The following is a 23,019-nucleotide window of genomic DNA, read 5'->3' on the forward strand; positions in this document are numbered from 1 at the left end:
ACATCAGTAGAGATACAGTCAGTGACACAGGGCGCTGAGGGGAGAGGGGTTACTGAGTGACAGTGTGAGGGAGAGGGATTAACATCAGTAGAGATACAGTCAGTGACACAGGGCGCTGGGGGGAGAGGGGTTACTGAGAGACAGTGTGAGGGAGAGGGATTAACATCAGTGGAGATACAGTCAGTAACACAGGGCGCTGGGGGGAGAGGGGTTACTGAGTGACAGTGTGAGGGAGAGGGATTAACATCAGTAGAGATACAGTCAGTAACACAGGGCGCTGGGGGGAGAGGGGTTACTGAGTGACAGTGTGAGGGAGCTGGATTAACATCAGTAGAGATACAGTCAGTAACACAGGACGCTGGGGAGAGAGGGATTACTGAGTGACAGTGTGAGGGAGAGGGATTAACATCAGTAGAGATACAGTCAGTAACACAGGGCGCTGGGGGAGAGGGGTTACTGAGGGACAGTGTGAGGGAGAGGGATTAACATCAGTAGAGATACAGTCAGTAACACAGGGCGCTGAGGGAGAGGGGTTACTGAGTGACAGTGTGAGGGAGAGGGATTAACATCAGTAGAGATACAGTCAGTAACACAGGGCGCTGGGGGAGAGGGGTTACTGAGGGACAGTGTGAGGGAGAGGGATTAACATCAGTAGAGATACAGTCAGTAACACAGGGCGCTGGGGGAGAGGGGTTACTGAGGGACAGTGTGAGGGAGAGGGATTAACATCAGTAGAGATACAGTCAGTAACACAGGGCGCTGGGGGAGAGGGGTTACTGAGTGACAGTGTGAGGGAGAGGGATTAACATCAGTAGAGATACAGTCAGTAACACAGGGCGCTGGGGGAGAGGGGTTACTGAGGGACAGTGTGAGGGAGAGGGATTAACATCAGTAGATACAATGATTAGTTCAAGAGCACTCCATGAACTGTCCAGTGTGTGGCACAGGGAAAGTGGGGGAACTAATTTAAACAGGCGTATTGTCTTCTGTCAATGAACCAATTCCTCATCATGTCCCCTTTAAAAGGACAAGTCTCGTTATCAGGACAGTGGTTAGAACTCATCTGAAGCAGGTGCCCAGCATGTCGTCCCAGAAAATCTAACAGTCCCAAAGTGAAGAAGGACACATAGTCCCTGACCATGATGTCCAGAGTAGAAAAGCACGGGGTTAACAGCAGAGACTCCCTCAATGGACGTCGCAAAATGTCTGTGAAGAAACCGAGCGGGAGGAGCGAGACCCACGGACCCAGTCAGGGTTCAAAGGTGAAGGAGAGAAGACAAGTTAATTCAGCAACTCGATGGCACCAAGCTGGGGTTTTAGAAAGGTGCAGAAGGAAGGGGAGTGAGGGGGAGGTGAGGAGCTGCACAGCGAGAGAGTGATGTGGAGTCGGAGAGGCGGAGATGTAACGAACACGGTGGGGATCCTCCTGGTGCATTTATATATTTTGGCTACAGAAACAAAGATGAAAGACTTGAAGTGTAGTCTGGCTCCAAATTATCCTGGACTTGGGTCTGATTTTAGATTTCCCCAATAGCAGCCAAACTCTTCTGTTTACGTGAAGCTTTCGGCACAAAGTGAAAGGTCACCGACATTTTCCAGTGTTTTGGAATTAAAGGCACATTTCCCTCAGTGTATCTCAGGACCACGGCCCCTCCTGGTTCTCATGTCACACGGCTGCAGATCATGTGACCGGGTGTAACTCACTTTCCCGTTGCCTGGCGCCAGGGAGAGGAACATAGAAACAGGAGGAGGCCATTCAGCCCCTCGAGCCTGTTCCGTCATTCAATGAGATCATGACTGATCTGTATCTATCCACCCTCCTTGGCTCCATATCCCTTAATACCCTCGGTGAGCCAAAATCTATCGATCACAGATTTAAAATTATTAATTGAGCATCTACTGCTTTCTGTGGGAGAGAGTTCCACACTTCGACCACCCTGTGCATGAAGAAGTGTTTCCTAACTTCACTCCTGAATGGCCTGGCTCTGATTTTAAGATTATGTCCCCTTGTTCTAGACTCCCCCATCAGCAGAAAAAGTTTCTCTCCATCTACCCTATCGATTCCTTTCAAAATCCTAAAAACCTCAATCAAATCACCCCTTAACCTTCTATATTCCCGGGGAATACAAGCCTAGTTTATGTAATCTCTCCTCATAATCTAGCCCTTGGAGCCTGGTAACATTCTGATCAATCTGTGCTGCACTCCTTCCAAGGCCAATATATCCTTTCTAAAGTGCGGTGCCCAGGACCGTACCCAGTACTCCAGATGTGGTCTAACCAGGGCTTTCTATAGTAGCAGCAAAACTTCCTCCCCTTTATATTCTCGCCCTCTAGTTATAAACGCTAACACTCCATTAGCCTCTTTGATTATTTTTTTGTACCTGACCACCATTGTAACGCATCTGCCTCCGACGTGATTTGTTCCAGGAATTGGCACTGCCGCGGAGATCGTAGAAGCCGCGGAACGGCAAGGGGAAAGAAGTCGAAGCCACCGAGAGTGGGGAGAGGTCTTTTTCTGCTTGTATCGGAACCGACTCTGGTCCGAACAACTCGGGCAAGATTCACCTAGAAGCTCGGAGGGGGGGGGGGAAGAAACTGAACGAACTTTGCTGCTATCTGATCACCTCTCATGCCCCAACCCCCGCCCTCTTAACGTGATCTTGACACCTATTCCATATTCATCGTGTTGTTTGATGATAAACTTATTCATGGTTTACAAGCATGCCTGCAATCTCGGGGCCTGCACTGAAAACTAAAGTGACTAGAAAGAGATTATTTGATCATTTCTGTTCTTTCCTGAACTGCACGTGCTTGAGACAGTGTCGCACTTTACAGTTTAGTAACTGGAATGGATTTCAGAGACAGCCTCCCCCGCCCCCCCCCAGCTCCCTCTCACATCCCAGGTCCCTCTCCCTTTTCCCCCCAGGTCCCTCTCCCCCCGGGTCCCTCTCCCCCTAGGTCCCTCTCCCCCCACCATGTCCCATCCCCACCCCAGTAACTCTTTCCCCCCCCCCCCCCAGGTCACCCCACTGGGTGTGTCCCTCAGACACCTCGATGCACTTTCTTGTCAGCCTTGCCTGTTGGGGCGACTCAGGCTTGGGAGACCGGCCTGTTTGAGAGAAACAGAGCAACTTATCACCTTGTCAGAATATCTGAAAGTGCTTAGCACAGTGAGCTACGGATAGCGGGCAGAGGCTGCTCCTACGTTCCTGCGCAAGGAATTGGCACAACTTTACTGGTATCTCTCCCTCAGTTACCCCTCAAACAAAAGGAGCAGTCAGTGTGGAGGTGGGGGAGGCGGTGTGGGGGAGGGGGTGGGGGTGGTGGTGGGGTGGGGGTGGTGGGGGTGTGGGGGTGGTGGGGGTGTGGGGGTGGGGGTGGGGTGGGGGTGGTGGTGGTGGGGGGGGTTGGGGTGGGGGAGGTGGGGTGGGGGGGGGTTGGGGTGGAGAAGTCTATCAGACTTGTGGGTGAATCTAGAACGAGGGGCCATTATTTTAATATAGCTGCTAACAGATCAAATCAAGAATTGAAAAGGAGTTTCTTCACTCCGAGAGTGGTGGGAATGTGGAACTCGTTGCCACATGGAGTGGTTGAGGGGAACGTCATTGACGCATTGAAGGGGAAGTTAATCAGTTTCCCGTCAGTTTCTCGCGGGGCATTACCCATCTGCCCATCTTATATATCCTCGATTCCCAAAGAGACACCCTCAGTTTTATCATTAACCAATCCGAGAGGCACCTATATTCAAAGAGTTGACCCTTTTTTAAGAGTCACTCACCTCGCACGGTCGTTAATGCCCCCGATGGCCTCGGGCTCACAGAGTCCGGGGGGCACCAGGTGGCACTTTCACTGCCCGAACCTGTCCCTTTCCCTTTTAGCAAAGAACCTGCACACTTTCTGATCAGGAGTGGAGTATTTATACTTCCTAACAGTCTACCCCCCCGATCCTTTGACCTTGATGGTGGAGGCCTCCCAGTTCTTGTAAGGAATGATTTGTTTCACATTAATATCCGTGGTTCTAACATTACAACAGTGACTACACTTCAAAAGTACTTCATTGGCTGTAAAGCGTTGTGGTCCTGAGGCGGTGAAAGGCGCTGTAGATATGCGAGTCTTTCTTTTTTTAAGCTTCTCCAAGAGTTCAGTCTGACTGCTGAAACTCCATTTTGAGGACACCGTTAAGGCAATTTTTAGGGTATTTTCCAGACACTCTCTCCCAGCTGACAGCTTTTTGGAATGGAGTCTCCAAACACCAAGCAATCCCATCGTGTATTTAGTGACCTGCACTTCTGTTGAACTAAACTGTGATTTAGAAAGTTGCTGAAATAAACGGATAAGCTGATCGAAAGTGCCACCCGTAAGCAGTTTATTTAATTTGGAACGCCTCAGTTGTTTGAAAGGGGGGCTTGTATGTTATTTATTCTAGGAAAAGATACATTCTGCCTCTCGCTCTCTTTAAGTCTCCTGAGCCATATACTGGACCTGTCCCAGGGTTCGGGTGGGGGCAATGGAGAGACCTGCTCCCCAACCTGGGCCAGAACACTCCCTGGTGGGGGAGGGGGCAGTCTTAACCCTCTCTTCCCCCCCCCCCCACTTTATCTGCTTCTTCTTTGGGGAATTACCTGCCCTCCATTTGGCTCCTCCCTTCAGTCCCACAGCCGAGATAGGGAACTCGTTGCGCAGGGATTCATGGTCAGAATCCTGGGTCCTGTTCCTCTGAGGTACAACACACGCCAAGTGGCATCGAGTTTGAGATTCCTCGGCTGCGTCTGTTAGTGTTCCACCAAACCCAACCCCCACCCTCTCGCTCCCCCCTCCCACTGTACCAGCAAACACCTGGGGTAGGGGAAGGGGACCCTATAAAGGAGGGAGCAAGGAAAAAGAATTTTAAATAATGTAATTATTTTGATTCGATATCAGTGAGATGTGAGGTTATCTATAACACAGTGTTATTCACATTACGTGCAATAAACTGATCTAAAATCTACTGATGTCTCTCTTCCTTCCCGGGCTGTGACAGCGAGTTTGATTAGACCTAAAGTGTGCAATCGACCTACACAGGCCAGATTTGCTCTCCGTTCTGTGCTAGCTCAGCGGATCTCAGCTGGCGTTCTACGATCAGCCTGGCGATCGGGGGTTTTGGCTAAGGTCAAGTCAAGGTTCATGTGTGAAGCATGACATGAGGTGCCCATTTGACCTGTACCCAAAGAGGAATGGGGCAACCGCGACTGAGGGGGAAACTTCAATATGTGTTCAGTTGTTTAAGCTCAAAATGTGTTCATCCCTGGCGGTGGCTCACTGGGTTGTACTCCCACCTCTGTGTCAGCAGGTTGTGAGTTTGAGTCCCACTCCAGAGACTTGAGCATATAATCCAGGCTGACACTCCTGGTGCCAGTACTGATAGCCCTGTCAATCCAAAAATTAATCCCACTGCCCCACTCTGTCCCCATGGACCTTTATCTTCCACTGCTTTGGATGTTTGCCACTTCTTCACTTAAAAGATGTAATGGTCTGTGCCTCAACTACTCCCTGTGGCAAAGCATTATATGTTCTAACAGTTCTTTGCATGAAGAGATTTCCCCTAACCTCTCTCCTCAATCTCTTGGTGACAATGTTAAATTGTCCCTCGTCACTGACTCCCCAACCACAGGAAATAGTCTTTCCCTATTCACCTATCAAAATTTTAAAAACCTCTATTAAATCACCTCTTAGCCTTCTCTGCCCCATTGGAAATAGTCCCAGTGTCTCAAGTCTCTCCTCTTATCATGTCAGTCGTGGCTCACTGAGTGTCACTCTCGCCTCTGAGTTAAATAGGTCGTGGGTTCAAGTCCCACTCCAGAGACTTGAGCACAGAATCTAAGCTGACACTCCCGGTGCAGTACTGAGGGGGTGCTGCACTGTTGGAGATGCTGTCTTTTGGATACAAATGTTAAACCAAGGCCCCATCTGCCCTCTCAAGTCGACGTAAAAGATCCCACGGCCACTATTTCGAAGAAGAGCAGGGGGAGTTCTCCCAACATTTATCCCTCGACCAACATCACTAAAACAGATGATCTGGTCATTATCACATTGCTGTTTGTGGGATCTTGCCGTGCACAAATTGGCTGCCCTGTTTCCTTCATTACAACAGTGACTACACTTCAAAAAGTACTTCATTGGCTGTAAAGTGCTTTGGGGCGTCCTGAGGTTGTGAAAGGCACTATATAAATGAAAGTCTTTCTTTCATAACTATAGTTGCCCATCCCTGGCATCATCCTGGTGAACCTACGCTGTACGCTCTCTATGGCTTTAATGTCCTTTCTTTAATGGGATGCCCAAACCTGCACCCAGTACTCTAACTGTGGCCTAATCATTACCTTGTACAAATTTATCATTTGCTCTTGTCCCTATTTATAAACCCCAAAACACTTGTTTTTTTGACTTTATCTGCACTTACATTTTCAAGGAACTATGTGTTTCCACCCCTAGATGTCTCTAGTCAACCACTCCATCCAGTCTCTTTTTATTGAGTATATACTGTACTCCCATTCCTAGATATTCTCCTATCAGGAGATTACATGACTGCTGTGGGGAGGTGCAGATAGGAACTGTCCAGTCACGATGCTCCAGCCATTAGGACGTGTGGGTCAGGCTTGATGGACCAGCTGGCCTTTTCCTGCCCATCATTTTTGTATGTTTGTAAATGCATTACCTCACACTGCTCTGCCTTAAACTGCATCTGCCGCCTGCCTGCCCACCTGCATGTTAGCTGCAGGTATCCTTGCAGAAGACGGCACGGCTCTGCATCTGGCCGTTTATTGCCCCAGGGCTTGTTCTGCATGTTCATTGTTAGGCAGCTGCACTTTTACCTTATTTTACCCCCAAGGGTGAAGGTGCTGCATAAATGCAAGTTGCTGTGAAAGGACCATCGGCACTAACGGGCACGGAACTCCACAGAAATAAAACCCCAATTACAACTAATCCCTCCACCAATAACTATCAATCCAGTAACGAGAGACTTCCCTTAAACAGGGAGCGAGCAGCTCAGACATTCCTGCAGTGCCCTGGACAGCACTGAAGGTCAGCACCAAGTGTCCATCAGGACTGGCCGAAATAGAGAGGTGGAAATAACTCCCTGAAGGAAATGACGAGGCTTTTTAATTCAGAGCCTGGGACAATATCTAACAGTGGTCCTAGCTTCCTACACTCCGAGCCCTTTCTGTGGGGTTTAACTAATCCACCTCCATTTGCAGGGCAGTCTGCTCCCTCAACAAGTGAGGGGAGAGGGGATCTCATTCCTGCTCCCTTTGTAAGGTGCAGTCCTCTAGTAGCCTGTCTGGGTGACGAGATTACTCTCACCAACGAGAATGACAATTTCTCAACATAATTACCCTTCTGTTTTTTGAGAGCTGCTGGGTCCTTACTCTCCTTCGGAGGAGAGGCTAAACTGAGGTCTTGTCGACCTGTTGTGCTGATTCTAATGGATGTTAACATTCCTTCTTCAACCCACACCAGCAGTGAACAGGTTCACCGGTCATTTACCCCAGTGCTGTTTGTGGGATCTTGCTGTGCACAAAATGGCTACCTCATTTGCCTACATAACAACCGTCAGGTATGAATTATATGTGAGGCACTTAGGGTCACTTTTGAGCAATGTGATAAGGAGTCTATACAAATCGCAGGTCTTCCTCCTACACGGGATAAAGAAGTCCAGGAGGTGAGGAGTATTGGGTTAATTGGATGAAATGAATTCTGCTTTGGTCACATTAGTAAAGAGCTCGACAGTAAGTTGACTGCTCCATCAAGCACACAATGTGACCTTACTTTGCCTCCATTACAAATGAAAGGCAGGAACTAGTAACAGAATCCAGTAATCAATCTGTAATCAATCTTTACAGTAACATAAATCAGCTTCAAGCATTGCCACAGCTAATTACTTTCTAACTTAATGTGTAGGAATATTGCTGGGTTGTGGGTGTTGTCTAGTATTAAAACAAATTGATCCAAGAGTAATAATCTAAAAAGAAATTTAATTTGTTTTACTTCTGACTCTAATTAAGTTTTACACAAAATACAGGTTGTATAACATGATTTATAGGAAAAATCATCGGAGGTAGAAAAGAGAAATTGTTGGCCGGAGGCAATCGCCAATATTAAATAAATTGATCTTCAGTAATAATCTCAACTAATTTAATTAGTTTCAATCCTAATTAATTTCTACACAAATAAATTGTCTTAAAGGACACTTATCTCAGGTAATAAAACAAATTGATATGCACTGTGGCTGGGATGCCTTTGCAGGAGAGAGAGAGAGAGAGAGAGTGGCAGTATGTCTGCACAGAGCCTGTCGTTATTTTCGTATCTTCACGGTCTTCCCTCGGAGAACAGTGTGAAGCAGTGAGAGGACTCGCTGATTCACAGTCTGACAGGGTGGCGATTTTGTTGTTTTCGTATCTTCACGGTCTTCCCTCGGAGGACAGTGTGAAGCAGTGAGAGGATTTACAGGCTGACAGGCCACAACATGAACACTTCTCCCATGATCGTAACCATCTTCATACCGGCCGATAGTGGGGGTTAGTCCTGTACGGCGAGAGGGTTTAATGGGCTCCCACAACCCGTACAATAAGGGGGGGGAGTGGGAGGGCACACACCCACTGGACACAAGAATCCCACTGGATGTCAGCCCGGAATTCAGAGCCGGAGCTCCGGTCTCTGCTCCCCGGGAGTGTCTGGAGCTCCGGTCTCTGCTCCCCAGGACCGTCTGGAGCTCCGGTCTCCGCTCCCCGGGACTGTCTGGAGCTCCGGTCTCTGCTCCCCGGGAGTGTCTGGAGCTCCGGTCTCTGCTCCCCGGGAGTGTCTGGAGCTCCGGTCTCTGCTCCCCGGGAGTGTCTGGAGCTCCGGTCTCCACTCTCCGGGACTGTCTGGAGCTCCGGTCTCCACTCTCCGGGAGTGTCTGGAGCTCCGGTCTCCACTCTCCGGGAGTGTCTGGAGCTCCGGTCTCCATTCTCCGGGAGTGTCTGGAGCTCCGGTCTCTGCTCCCCGGGAGTGTCTGGAGCTCCGGTCTCTGCTCCCCGGGACTGTCTGGAACTCCAGTCTCCACTCCCCGGGAGTGTCTGGAGCTCCGGTCTCTGCTCCCCGGGACTGTCTGGAGCGCCGGTCTCCACTCCCAGGGACTGTCTGGAACTCCGGTCTCCACTCCCCGGGAGTGTCTGGAGCTCTGGTCTCCGCTCCCCGGGAGTGTCTGGAGCTCCGGTCTCCGCTCCCCGGGAGTGTCTGGAGCTCCGGTCTCCACTCCCCGGGATTGACTGGAGCTCCGGTCTCCACTCCCAGGGACTGTCTGGAGCTCCGGCCTCCACTCCCCGGGACTATGTGTTTAGGTGGACTTTACAGCTCTAATTGGGAGACGGTAGGATTGTATCCTGGTAATATGGGAATAAAAGACCTCGATTGGCTGCCTGTTAACAATGAAAATCTAGCCCAAAATAAAGAAGAGAAAGAAAGACTTGCATTTCTACAGCGTCTTTCCTGACCTCAGGACTTCCCGAAGTGTTTCACAGCCAATCAAGTACTTTTTTGAAGGGTAGTCACTGTTGTAATGTAGGAAACGAGACAGCCAAATTGTGCAGAGCAAGATCCCACAAACAGTAATGAGACAAATGACCGGATAATCTGTTTTAGTGATGTTGGTTGAAGGATAAATATTGGCCAGGACCCCGGGGAGAACTCCCCGGCACTTCTTCGAAATAGTGCCAGGGGATCTTTTACGTCCACCTGAGAGGGCAGACGGGGCCTCGGTTTATCGTCTCACCCGAAGGCTGTGATCTTGTGAAGCAAAACTCCACAATGTTTACCCAGCCGTATATCCTGCATTGTCCACCCCTGAACTTTCCTCCTCCTTAAAGCCCCCCTCTGACCAGGCTTTTAGTCACCCCTCCTAATATCTCCTCCTTTGACTGAATGTCTGTTTCCCTCACACCTCTGTGACTCAGGATGGGATGGTTTTCTACATTAAAGGCACAATATAGATGCGAGTGGTTCTTGTACCCTGTCATTGTATTTCCCTTCATTGGGTTATTGCTACCTGTACCCATCCTGACAACTCTCAACCCTGTTCCTTCACTCTTGTAGGGTATCCCTTCTTCTACAAAACAAAAGCACCCTTCACCTACCCCAACCTTTCTGTTCCTGCCATTTTCTTAGAATCATAGAATGCTACAGCACAGGAGGAGGCCATTCAGCCCATCGTGCCTGTGCCGGCTGTATGAACGGGCTAACCAATTAGTCCCACTCCCCCACTCTTTCCCCATAGCCCTGCAAATTTTTCCTTTTCAAGTATTTATCCAATTCCCTTTTGAAAGTTATTATTGAATCTGCTTCCACCGCCCTTTCAGGCAGTGCATTCCAGATCATCACAACTCGCTGCGTAAAAAAAATTCTCATCTCCCCCTCTGGCTCTTTTGCCGATTATCTTAAATTACCATCTTGAAGGTAAAAACTGAGACACAGGCTGCATGACTGAAATATATACAAAACACAGGGAAGGAGGGTTGCAAAGGAAATCCATAGAACCATAGACACGTTAAAGGGACTTCTCGGATATGATTTCTCCTCGGTTCACTCCCTCCGCCCTCCCATTGCCAGCTCCTGCCAATGCCTCCATCTCCAGAACGAGGAAGCCCCTACAGGTTAGGTAATCTTAACCGTTGGCCTCTCCTGATCTTGATGGCCTGCTGTACATTTCCAACACTTTCACATTTCCAGCCTTTGTGTTTTTCCTCTCCCAGAAGCCAGAGATCTCCTATTGCAAACTCAGAAGGAGGAGAATTCCCCACTCCCCTCAGGTTGATAATACTGCCCCCCCCCTCCCCACCTCCGTGTCGTAGCTGACATCTGAACTGAATGTTAACGGGGGTTCTACAGAACATGTTGTGAAGGTTCAGTTTGTCTTGATGCTATAAAGAAAGAACTTGCATTTATATAGCGCCTTTCACGACCTCAAGATGTCCATAAGACCATAAGACCATAAGAGATAGGAGCAGGAGTAGGCCATTCGGCCCCTCGAGTCTGCTCTGCCATTTAATGAGATCATGGCTGATCTGATTTTTACCTCAACTCCACTTTCCCGCCCTTTCCCCATATCCTTTGACTCCCTTGCTGATCAAAAATTTGTCTAACTCAGCCTTGAATGTATTCAATGACTCAGCCTCCACAGCTTTTTGGGGTAAAGAATTCCAAACATTCACTACCCTCTGGGAGAAGAAATTCCTCCTCATTTCCGTCTTAAACGGGCGACCCCTTATTCTGAGACTATGCCCCCTAGTTTTAGATTCCCCCATGAGGGGTAACATCCTCTCAGCATCAACCCTATCGAGTCCCCTCAGAATCTTATATGTTTCAATAAGCTCTCCTCTCATTCTTCTAAACTCCAATGAGTATAGACCCAACCTGTTCAATCTTTCCTCATAAGACAACCCTTCCATACCCGGAATCAACCTGGTGAACCTTCTCTGAACTGCCTCCAATGCAAGTATAAGTCCCAAAGCACTTTACAGCCAATGAAATACCTTGTAATGGGGCACGGAGCACTGCCAATTTGTACTTGATGTTGTCTCTGGGTGATTATCAGCCCACCCTACAAACACTGGCCGACTCTGTCTACATCTGTACCCCAGCCCCACGGAAATATATCGTGGGCCAGGGATAGATACGGCCCCCTTCACTCCCCACTCCATTATGTATGAAGCTGCAGCCTGACTCTGATCAGTGCTCCAGGCGGGGAGCAGAGCTCAGAGGGAGTTCAGCTCTCTGCTGGGAATGCGGGATCACTGAATTTACAGCTGAATGCTCACCTTGTACATGTTCCTGAATGGTGGGATCGCACTGTGCACACTCCCAGAACTACCGGGTGACAGCAATCCAACCCCAGAAACATATACATTCCCCAGACCATGGGGAGGGGGATTGGGTGTCGGGAGGGGGATTGTTCGTGGGGGAGGGGGATTGTTGGTGGGGAGGGGGATTGGGCGTGGGGAGGGGGATTGTTTGTGGGGAGGGGGATTGGGTGTGGGGAGGGGGATTGTTCGGGGGGAGGGGGATTGTTGGTGGGGAGGGGGATTGTTTGTGGGGAGGGGGATTGTTGGTGGGGAGGGGGATTGGGTGTGGGGAGGGGGATTGTTCGTGGGGGAGGGGGATTGGGCGTGGGGAGGGGGATTGTTCGGGGGGAGGGGGATTGGGTGGGGAGGGGGAGGGGGATTGTTCGTGGGGGAGGGGGATTGGGTGGGGAGGGGGAGGGGGATTGTTCGTGGGGGAGGGGGATTGGGTGGGAGGGGGAGGGGGATTGTTCGGGGGGAGGGGGATTTTTCGTGGGGGAGGGGATTGGAGGGGGAGGGGGATTGTTCGGGGGGAGGGGATTGTGGTGGGGGGGGGATTGGTGGGGGGGGGGGGGTGGGGGGGGGGATTGTGGGGGGGGGTTGTTCGTGGGGAGGGGAGGAGGGTTGGGTGGGGAGGGGGATTGTTCGGGGGGAAGGGGGATTGTTCGGGGGGAGGGGATTGGGTGGGGAGGGGGAGGGGGATTGTCGGGGGGAGGGGGATGTTCGGGGGAGGGGATTGGGTGGGGAGGGGGAGGGGGTTGGGTGGGGAGGGGGATTGGGTGGGGAGGGGGATTGTTCGGGGGAGGGGGATTGTTCGGGGGGAGGGGGATTGGGTGGGGAGGGGGATTGTTCGGGGGGAGGGGGATTGTTCGGGGGGAGGGGGATTGTTCGGGGGGAGGGGGATTGGTCGGGGGAGGGGGATTGGTCGGGGGGAGGGGGATTGGTCGGGGGAGGGGGTTGGGTGGGGAGGGGGATTGTTCGGGGGAAGGGGGATTGTTCGGGGGGAGGGGGATTGTTCGGGGGGAGGGGGTTGGGCGGGGAGGGGGTTGGGTGGGGAGGGGGATTGTTCGGGGGGAGGGGGATTGTTCGGGGGGAGGGGGTTGGGTGGGGAGGGGGATTGTTCGGGGGAGGGGGTTGGGTTGGGAGGGGGATTGTTCGGGGAAGGGGGATTGTTCGGGGGGAGGGGGATTGTTCGGGGGGAGGGGGTTGGGCGGGGAGGGGGTTGGGTGGGGAGGGGGATTGTTCGGGGGGAGGGGGATTGTTCGGGGGAGGGGGTTGGGTGGGGAGGGGGATTGTTCGGGGGAGGGGGTTGGGCGTGGGGACCATGGACACAGGTCCGGCTCTGCTCTGAGAATCTTCTTCTCGCCTCACTCACTGCAATTCCAGCAACTACAACAAAAACCTTCATTTGTCCAATTTATTTTATTACGGGTAATATGGATCAGACAGCCTCCTATTTAAGCTTTGTTTGAAAGCTCGTTTACAATGGCCTCCTCTCGCCAAAAGGCAGTTTAATGACACGACACAGGCCCCAGATCGAGCTGGATGGACAGAACAGATGAATAAGGTTCGAAAGCTCATCTAAAGCGGCTTCTTGGCCCCGGGGGCTGTGAGCAGATAGATCAGAGTGCCCCAGACATCCCAGAATCACAGCCCATCCACAACACAGATGGATCTGCTGATTCCCAGCAAACATGTTGGTTTGGGCAGAGACTGACTCACACACTTTGTTAAAAGGACAAGCAAGCAGTGAGCAGATGGTTTGTGCAGTACGTTGAGGATCTGTCTGAGTGGCCACAACAGCACTGGGCTCATTCAAAGCTAATTATTAAAAGGGAACTTCCATGGAACAGGCCATTAGAACAGCAACTCACTGTACTGATCTCCTTCCTTTAAAAAAACAACTGGAATGGATTTCTTGTGCCCGAGGTTTCTGTTGCTCTGTTGAATATTTATTGTATTTTGTCCTCTCTCTTCACATGTTGTTTTACCAGCTTAGTTTGAGAACATCACACATCTCATTTGTGTCGCAGTCTAGGGGAAGCAGGGAGTTGAAGGAATTTTGTGACTGGACGAACGTCCAGTACACTCTCCAACCCCACCTGTAATTTATCTCTCCCTCCCTAACCCGTACTCACCCGTCACTGCTGGCCGACTGGCAAGGCAGACAATGAGTTGGACACAGCACATGGGGGACAACACATCACAATCGTGAGTTACACACAGGATAACAGAGAGAGTGAGTTACACACAGTATAACAGAGAGAGTGAGTTACACACAGTATAACAGCGAGAGTGAGTTACACACAGTATAACAGGGAGAGTGAGTTACACACAGTATAACAGGGAGAGTGAGTTACACACAGTATAACAGAGAGAGTGAGTTACACACAGTATAACAGCGAGAGTGAGTTACACACAGTATAACAGGGAGAGTGAGTTACACACAGGAGAACAGAGAGAGTGAGTTACACACAGCGTAACAGAGAGAGTAAGTTACACACAGTATAACAGAGAGAGTGAGTTACACACAGTATAACAGGGAGAGTGAGTTACACACAGTATAACAGGGAGAGTGAGTTACACACAGTATAACAGGGAGAGTGAGTTACACACAGTATAACAGGGAGAGTGAGTTACACACAGTATAACAGGGAGAGTGAGTTACACACAGTATAACAGGGAGAGTGAGTTACACACAGTATAACAGGGAGAGTGAGTTACACACAGTATAACAGGGAGAGTGAGTTACACACAGTATAACAGGGAGAGTGAGTTACACACAGTATAACAGAGAGAGTGAGTTACACACAGTATAACAGAGAGAGTGAGTTACACACAGTATAACAGAGAGAGTGAGTTACACACAGTATAACAGGGAGAGTGAGTTACACACAGTATAACAGAGAGAGTGAGTTACACACAGGATAACAGAGACAGTGAGTTACACACAGGATAACAGAATGTTACACACAGGGTAACAGAGAGAGTAAGTTACACACAGTATAACAGAGAGAGTGAGTTACACACATTATAACAGGGAGAGTGAGTTACACACAGTATAACAGCGAGAGTGAGTTACACACAGTATAACAGAGAGAGTGAGTTACACACAGTATAACAGGGAGAGTGAGTTACACACAGTATAACAGGGAGAGTGAGTTACACACAGTATAACAGGGAGAGTGAGTTACACACAGTATAACAGAGAGAGTGAGTTACACACAGTATAACAGGGAGAGTGAGTTACACACAGTATAACAGAGAGAGTGAGTTACACACAGGATAACAGAGACAGTGAGTTACACACAGGATAACAGAATGTTACACACAGGGTAACAGAGAGAGTAAGTTACACACAGTATAACAGAGAGAGTGAGTTACACACATTATAACAGGGAGAGTGAGTTACGCACAGTATAACAGCGAGAGTGAGTTACACACAGTACAACAGAGAGAGTGAGTTACACACAGTATAACAGGGAGAGTGAGTTACACACAGTATAACAGAGAGAGTGAGTTACACACAGTATAACAGGGAGAGTGAGTTACACACAGTATAACAGGGAGAGTGAGTTACACACAGTATAACAGGGAGAGTGAGTTGCACACAGTATAACAGAGAGAGTGAGTTACACACAGTATAACAGAGAGAGTGAGTTACACACAGTATAACAGGGAGAGTGAGTTACACACAGTATAACAGGGAGAGTGAGTTACACACACTATAACAGAGAGAGTGAGTTACACACAGGATAACAGGGAGAGTGAGTTACACACAGCATAACAGAGAGAGTGAGTTACACACAGTATAACAGGGAGAGTGAGTTACACACAGTATAACAGAGAGAGTGAGTTACACACAGTATAACAGAGACAGTGAGTTACACACAGGATAACAGAATGTTACACACAGGATAACAAAGAGAGTAAGTTACACACAGTATAACAGACAGAGTGAGTTACACACAGTATAACAGGGAGAGTGAGTTACACACAGTATAACAGCGAGAGTGAGTTACACACAGTATAACAGGGAGAGTGAGTTACACACAGTATAACAGGGAGAGTGAGTTACACACAGTATAACAGGGAGAGTGAGTTACACACAGTATAACAGAGAGAGTGAGTTACACACAGTATAACAGGGAGAGTGAGTTACACACAGTATAACAGAGAGAGTGAGTTACACACAGTATAACAGAGACAGTGAGTTACACACAGGATAACAGAATGTTACACACAGGGTAACAGAGAGAGTAAGTTACACACAGTATAACAGAGAGAGTGAGTTACATACAGTAGAACAGGGAGAGTGAGTTACACACAGTATAACAGGGAGAGTGAGTTACACACAGTATAACAGAGAGAGTGAGTTACACACAGTATAACAGGGAGAGTGAGTTACACACAGTATAACAGGGAGAGTGAGTTACACACAGTATAACAGGGAGAGTGAGTTACACACAGTATAACAGAGAGTGAGTTACACAGTATAACAGAGAGTGAGTTACACACAGTATAACAGAGAGAGTGAGTTACACACAGTATAACAGAGAGATTGAGTTACACACAGTATAACAGAGAGAGTGAGTTACACACAGTATAACAGAGAGAGTGAGTTACACACAGGATAACAGAGAGAGTGAGTTACACACAGTATAACAGGGAGAGTGAGTTACACACAGTATAACAGCGAGAGTGAGTTACACACAGTATAACAGAGAGAGTGAGTTACACACAGTATAACAGAGAGAGTGAGTAACACACAGTATAACAGGGAGAGTGAGTTACACACAGTATAACAGGGAGAGTGAGTTACACACAGTATAACAGGGAGAGTGAGTTGCACACAGTATAACAGAGAGAGTGAGTTACACACAGTATAACGGGGAGAGTGAGTTACACACAGTATAACAGGGAGAGTGAGTTACATACAGTATAACAGAGAGAGTGAGTTACACACAGTATAACAGGGAGAGTGAGTTACACACAGTATAACAGAGAGAGTGAGTTACACACAGTATAACAGGGAGAGTGAGTTACACACAGTATAACAGGGAGAGTGAGTTACACACAGTATAACAGGGAGAGTGAGTTACACACAGTATAACAGAGAGAGTGAGTTACACACAGTATAACAGGGAGAGTGAGTTACACACACTATAACAGAGACAGTGAGTTACACACAGGATAACAGCGAGAGTGAGTTACACACAGGGGAACAGAGAGTGAGTGACTCACAGGGTAACAGAGAGAGTGAGTTACACACAGTATAACAGAGAGAATGAGTTACACACAGGATAACAGAGAGAGTGAGTGACACACAGTATAACAGGGAGAGTGAGTTACACACAGTATAACAGGGAGAGTGAGTTACACACAGTATAACAGAGAGAGTGAGTTACACACAGTATAACAGGGAGAGTGAGTTACACACAGGGTAACAGAGAGTGAGTGACACACAGGGTAACAGAGAGAGTGAGTTACATGCAGGATAACAGAGAGAGTGAGTGACATACAGGATAACAGAGAGAATGTTACACACAGTATAACAGGGAGAGTGAGTTACACATAGTATAACAGGGCGAGTGAGTTACACACAGTATAACAGAGAGAATGAGTTACACACAGGATAACAGGGAGAATGTTACACACAGTATAACAGGGAGAGTGAGTTACACACAGGGTAAGAGAGAGTGAGTTACACACAGGATAACAGAGAGAGTGAGTTACACACAGGATCACAGGGCGAGTGAGTTACACACAGTATAACAGAGAGAATGAGTTACACACAGGATAACAGGGAGAATGTTACACACAGTATAACAGGGAGAGTGAGTTACACACAGGGTAAGAGAGAGTGAGTTACACACAGTATAACAGGGAGAGTGAGTTACACACAGGGTAAGAGAGAGTGAGTTACACACAGTATGACAGAGAGAGTGAGTTACACACAGTATAACAGGGAGAGTGAGTTACACACAGTATAACAGGGAGAGTGAGTTACACACAGTATAACAGGGAGAGTGAGTTACACACAGTATAACAGGGAGAGTGAGTTACACACAGGGTAACAGAGAGAGTGAGTTACACACAGTATAACAGGGAGAGTGATTTACACACAGGGTAACAGAGAGAGTGAGTTACACACAGTATAACAGGGAGAGTGAGTTACACACAGTATAACAGGGAGAGTGAGTTACACACAGGGTAACAGAGAGAGTGAGTTACACACAGTATAACAGGGAGAGTGATTTACACACAGTATAACAGGGAGAGTGAGTTACACAGGAGAACAGAGAGTGAGTTACACACAGTAAAACAGAGAGAGTGAGTTACATGCAGGATAACAGAGAGAGTGAGTTACATACAGGATAACAGAGAGAGTGAGTTACATACAGGATAACAGAGAGAATGTTACACACAGGGTAACAGAGAGAGGGAGTTACACACAGCATAACAGGGAGAGTGAGTTACACACAGTATAAGAGGGAGAGTGAGTTACACACACTATAACAGAGACAGTGAGTTACACACATTATAACAGCGAGAGTGAGTTACACACAGTATAACAGCGAGAGTGAGTTACACACAGTATAACAGCGAGAGTGAGTTACACACAGTATAACAGGGAGAGTGAGTTACACACAGTATAACAGAGAGAGTGAGTTACACACACTATAACAGAGACAGTGAGTTACACACAGGATAACAGCGAGAGTGAGTTACACACAGTATAACAGGGAGAGTGAGTTACACACAGTATAACAGGGAGAGTGAGTTACACACAGTATAACAGGGAGAGTGAGTTACACACAGTATAACAGAGAGAGTGAGTTACACACAGTACAACAGAGAGAGTGAGTTACACACAGTATAACAGGGAGAGTGAGTTACACACAGTATAACAGGGAGAGTGAGTTACACACAGTATAACAGAGAGAGTGAGTTACACACAGTATAACAGGGAGAGTGAGTTACACACAGTATAACAGGGAGAGTGAGTTACACACAGTAAAACAGAGAGAGTGAGTTACACACAGTATAACAGCGAGAGTGAGTTACACACAGTATAACAGAGAGAGTGAGTTACACACAGTATAAGAGAGAGTGAGTTACACACAGTATAACAGGGAGAGTGAGTTACACACAGCATAACAGGGAGATTGAGTTACACACAGTATAACAGGGAGAGTGAGTTACACACAGTATAACTGAGAGAGTGAGTTACACACAGTATAACAGAGAGAGTGAGTTGCACACAGTATAAAGGGGAGAGTGAGTTACACACAGTATAACAGGGAGAGTGAGTTACACACAGTATAACAGAGAGAGTGAGTTACACACAGTATAACAGGGAGAGTGAGTTACACACAGTATAACAGAGAGAGTGAGTTACACACAGTATAACAGCGAGACTGAGTTACACACAGTATAACAGAGAGAGTGAGTTACACACAGCATAACAGGGAGAGTGAGTTACACACAGTATAACAGGGAGAGTGAGTTACACACAGTATAACAGCGAGAGTGAGTTACACACAGTATAACAGAGAGAGTGAGTTACACACACTATAACAGAGACAGTGTGTTACACACAGTATAACAGGGAGAGTGAGTTACACACAGTAGAACAGGGAGAGTGAGTTACGCACAGTATAACAGGGAGAGTGAGTTCCACACAGTATAACAGGGAGAGTGAGTTAGACACACTATAACAGAGACAGTGAGTTACACACAGGATAACAGCGAGAGTGAGTTACACACAGGGTAACAGAGAGTGAGTTGCACACAGGGTAACAGAGAGAGTGAGTTCCACACAGTATAACAGAGAGAATGAGTTACACACAGGATAACAGAGAGAGTGAGTTACACACAGTATAACAGGGAGAGTGAGTTACACACAGTATAACAGGGAGAGTGAGTTACACACAGTATAACAGAGAGAGTGAGTTACACACAGTATAACAGGGAGAGTGAGTTACACACAGGGTAACAGAGAGTGAGTTACACACAGGGTAACAGAGAGAGTGAGTTACACACAGTATAACAGGGAGAGTGAGTTACACACAGGATAACAGAGAGAGTGAGTTAAATGCAGGATAACAGAGAGAGTGAGTGACATACAGGATAACAGAGAGAATGTTACACACAGTATAACAGGGAGAGTGAGTTACACACAGTATAACAGGGCGAGTGAGTTACACACAGTATAACAGAGAGAATGAGTTACACACAGGATAACAGGGAGAATGTTACACACAGTATAACAGGGAGAGTGATTTACACACAGGGTAAGAGAGTGAGTTACACACAGGATAACAGAGAGAGTGAGTTACACACAGTATAACAGGGAGAGTGAGTTACACACAGGGTAAGAGAGAGTGAGTTACACAAAGGATAACAGAGAGAATGTTACACACAGTATAACAGGGAGAGTGAGTTACACACAGTACAACAGAGAGAGTGAGTAACACACAGTATAACAGAGACAGTGAATTACACACAGTATAACAGGGAGAGTGAGTTACACACAGGGTAACAGAGAGAGTGAGTTACACACAGTATAACAGGGAGAGTGAGTTACACACAGGGTAACAGAGAGAGTGAGTTACACACAGTATAACAGGGAGAGTGAGTTACACAGTATAACAGAGAGTGAGTTACACACAGTATAACAGAGAGAGTGAGTTACACACAGTATAACAGAGAGAGTGAGTTACACACAGTAGAACAGCGAGAGTGAGTTCCACACAGTATAACAGCGAGAGTGAGTTCCACACAGTATAACAGCGAGAGTGAGTTACACACAGTATAACAGGGAGAGTGAGTTACACACAGTATAACAGAGAGAGTGAGTTACACACACTATAACAGAGACAGTGAGTTACACACAGGATAACAGCGAGAGTGAGTTACACACAGTATAACAGGGAGAGTGAGTTACACACAGTATAACAGGGAGAGTGAGTTACACACAGTATAACAGGGAGAGTGAGTTACACACAGTATAACAGAGAGAGTGAGTTACACACAGTATAACAGAGAGAGTGAGTTACACACAGTATAACAGGGAGAGTGAGTTACACACAGCATAACAGAGACAGTGAGTTACACACAGTATAACAGCGAGAGTGAGTTACACACAGTATAACAGGGAGAGTGAGTTACACACAGTATAACAGGGAGAGTGAGTTACACACAGCATAACAGGGAGAGTAAGTTACACACAGTATAACAGGGAGAGTGAGTTACACACAGTATAACAGGGAGAGTGAGTTACACACATTATAACAGAGAGAGTGAGTTACACACCCTATAACAGAGACAGTGAGTTACACACAGTATAACAGCGAGAGTGAGTTACACACAGTATAACAGGGAGAGTGAGTTACACACAGTATAACAGGGAGAGTGAGTTACACACAGTATAACAGCGAGAGTGAGTTACACACAGTACAACAGAGAGAGTGAGTTACACACAGTATAACAGGGAGAGTGAGTTACACACAGGGTAACAGAGAGTGAGTTACACACAGGGTAACAGAGAGAGTGAGTTACACACAGTATAACAGAGAGAATGAGTGACACACAGGATAACAGAGAGAGTGAGTTACACACAGTATAACAGGGAGAGTGAGTTACACACAGTATAACAGGGAGAGTGAGTTCCACACAGTACAACAGGGAGAGTGAGTTACACACACTATAACAGAGACAGTGAGTTACACACAGGATAACAGCGAGAGTGAGTTACACACAGGGTAACAGAGAGTGAGTTGCACACAGGGTAACAGAGAGAGTGAGTTCCACACAGTATAACAGAGAGAATGAGTTACACACAGGATAACAGAGAGAGTGAGTTACACACAGTATAACAGGGAGAGTGAGTTACACACAGTATAACAGGGAGAGTGAGTTACACACAGTATAACAGAGAGAGTGAGTTACACACAGTATAACAGGGAGAGTGAGTTACACACAGGGTAACAGAGAGTGAGTTACACACAGGGTAACAGAGAGAGTGAGTTACACACAGTATAACAGGGAGAGTGAGTTACATGCAGGATAACAGAGAGAGTGAGTGACATACAGGATAACAGAGAGAATGTTACACACAGTATAACAGGGAGAGTGAGTTACACACAGTATAACAGGGCGAGTGAGTTACACACAGTATAACAGAGAGAGTGAGTTACACACAGTATAACAGGGAGAGTGAGTTACACACAGGGTAACAGAGAGTGAGTTACACACAGGGTAACAGAGAGAGTGAGTTACACACAGGATAACAGAGAGAGTGAGTTACACGCAGGATAACAGAGAGAGTGAGTTACACACAGTATAACAGGGAGAGTGAGTTACACACAGGGTAACAGAGAGTGAGTTACACACAGGGTAACAGAGAGAGTGAGTTACACACAGGATAACAGAGAGAGTGAGTTGCATGCAGGATAACAGAGAGAGTGAGTGACATACAGGATAACAGAGAGAATGTTACACACAGTATAACAGGGAGAGTGAGTTACACACAGTATAACAGAGAGAGTGAGTGACACACAGTATAACAGGGCAAGTGAGTTACACACAGTATAACAGAGAGAATGAGTTACACACAGGATAACAGGGAGAATGTTACACACAGTATAACAGGGAGAGTGATTTACACACAGGGTAAGAGAGAGTGAGTTACACACAGGATAACAGAGAGAGTGAGTTACACACAGTATAACAGGGAGAGTGAGTTACACACAGGGTAAGAGAGAGTGAGTTACACAAAGGATAACAGAGAGAATGTTACACACAGTATAACAGGGAGAGTGAGTTTCACACAGTACAACAGAGAGAGTGAGTAACACACAGTATAACAGAGACAGTGAATTACACACAGTATAACAGGGAGAGTGAGTTACACACAGGGTAACAGAGAGAGTGAGTTACACACAGTATAACAGGGAGAGTGAGTTACACACAGGGTAACAGAGAGAGTGAGTTACACACAGTATAACAGGGAGAGTGAGTTACACAGTATAACAGAGAGTGAGTTACACACAGTATAACAGAGAGAGTGAGTTACACACAGTATAACAGAGAGAGTGAGTTACACACAGTATAACAGCGAGAGTGAGTTCCACACAGTATAACAGCGAGAGTGAGTTCCACACAG

At 47.4% G+C, this 23,019-nt stretch overlaps 1 protein-coding gene across 2 annotated transcripts in view; it reads left to right on the top strand.

Moving 5' to 3' along the window:
• The window catches only part of LOC137339910 (beta-TrCP-like), a 149,565-nt gene extending 146,977 nt beyond the window's left edge, over window positions 1–2,588 (top strand). For both annotated transcript variants that reach the window (XM_068001974.1, XM_068001975.1), the window contains exon 14: window positions 2,428–2,588. The gene's annotated coding sequence lies outside the window, so the exon portion shown is untranslated. The remainder of the gene's footprint in view (window positions 1–2,427) is intronic.
• The last annotated feature ends 20,431 nt before the right edge of the window (window positions 2,589–23,019 follow it).

Source organism: Heptranchias perlo, chromosome 21, assembly GCF_035084215.1.
Source record: "Heptranchias perlo isolate sHepPer1 chromosome 21, sHepPer1.hap1, whole genome shotgun sequence".
NCBI classification, from domain to species: Eukaryota; Metazoa; Chordata; class Chondrichthyes; order Hexanchiformes; family Hexanchidae; genus Heptranchias; species Heptranchias perlo.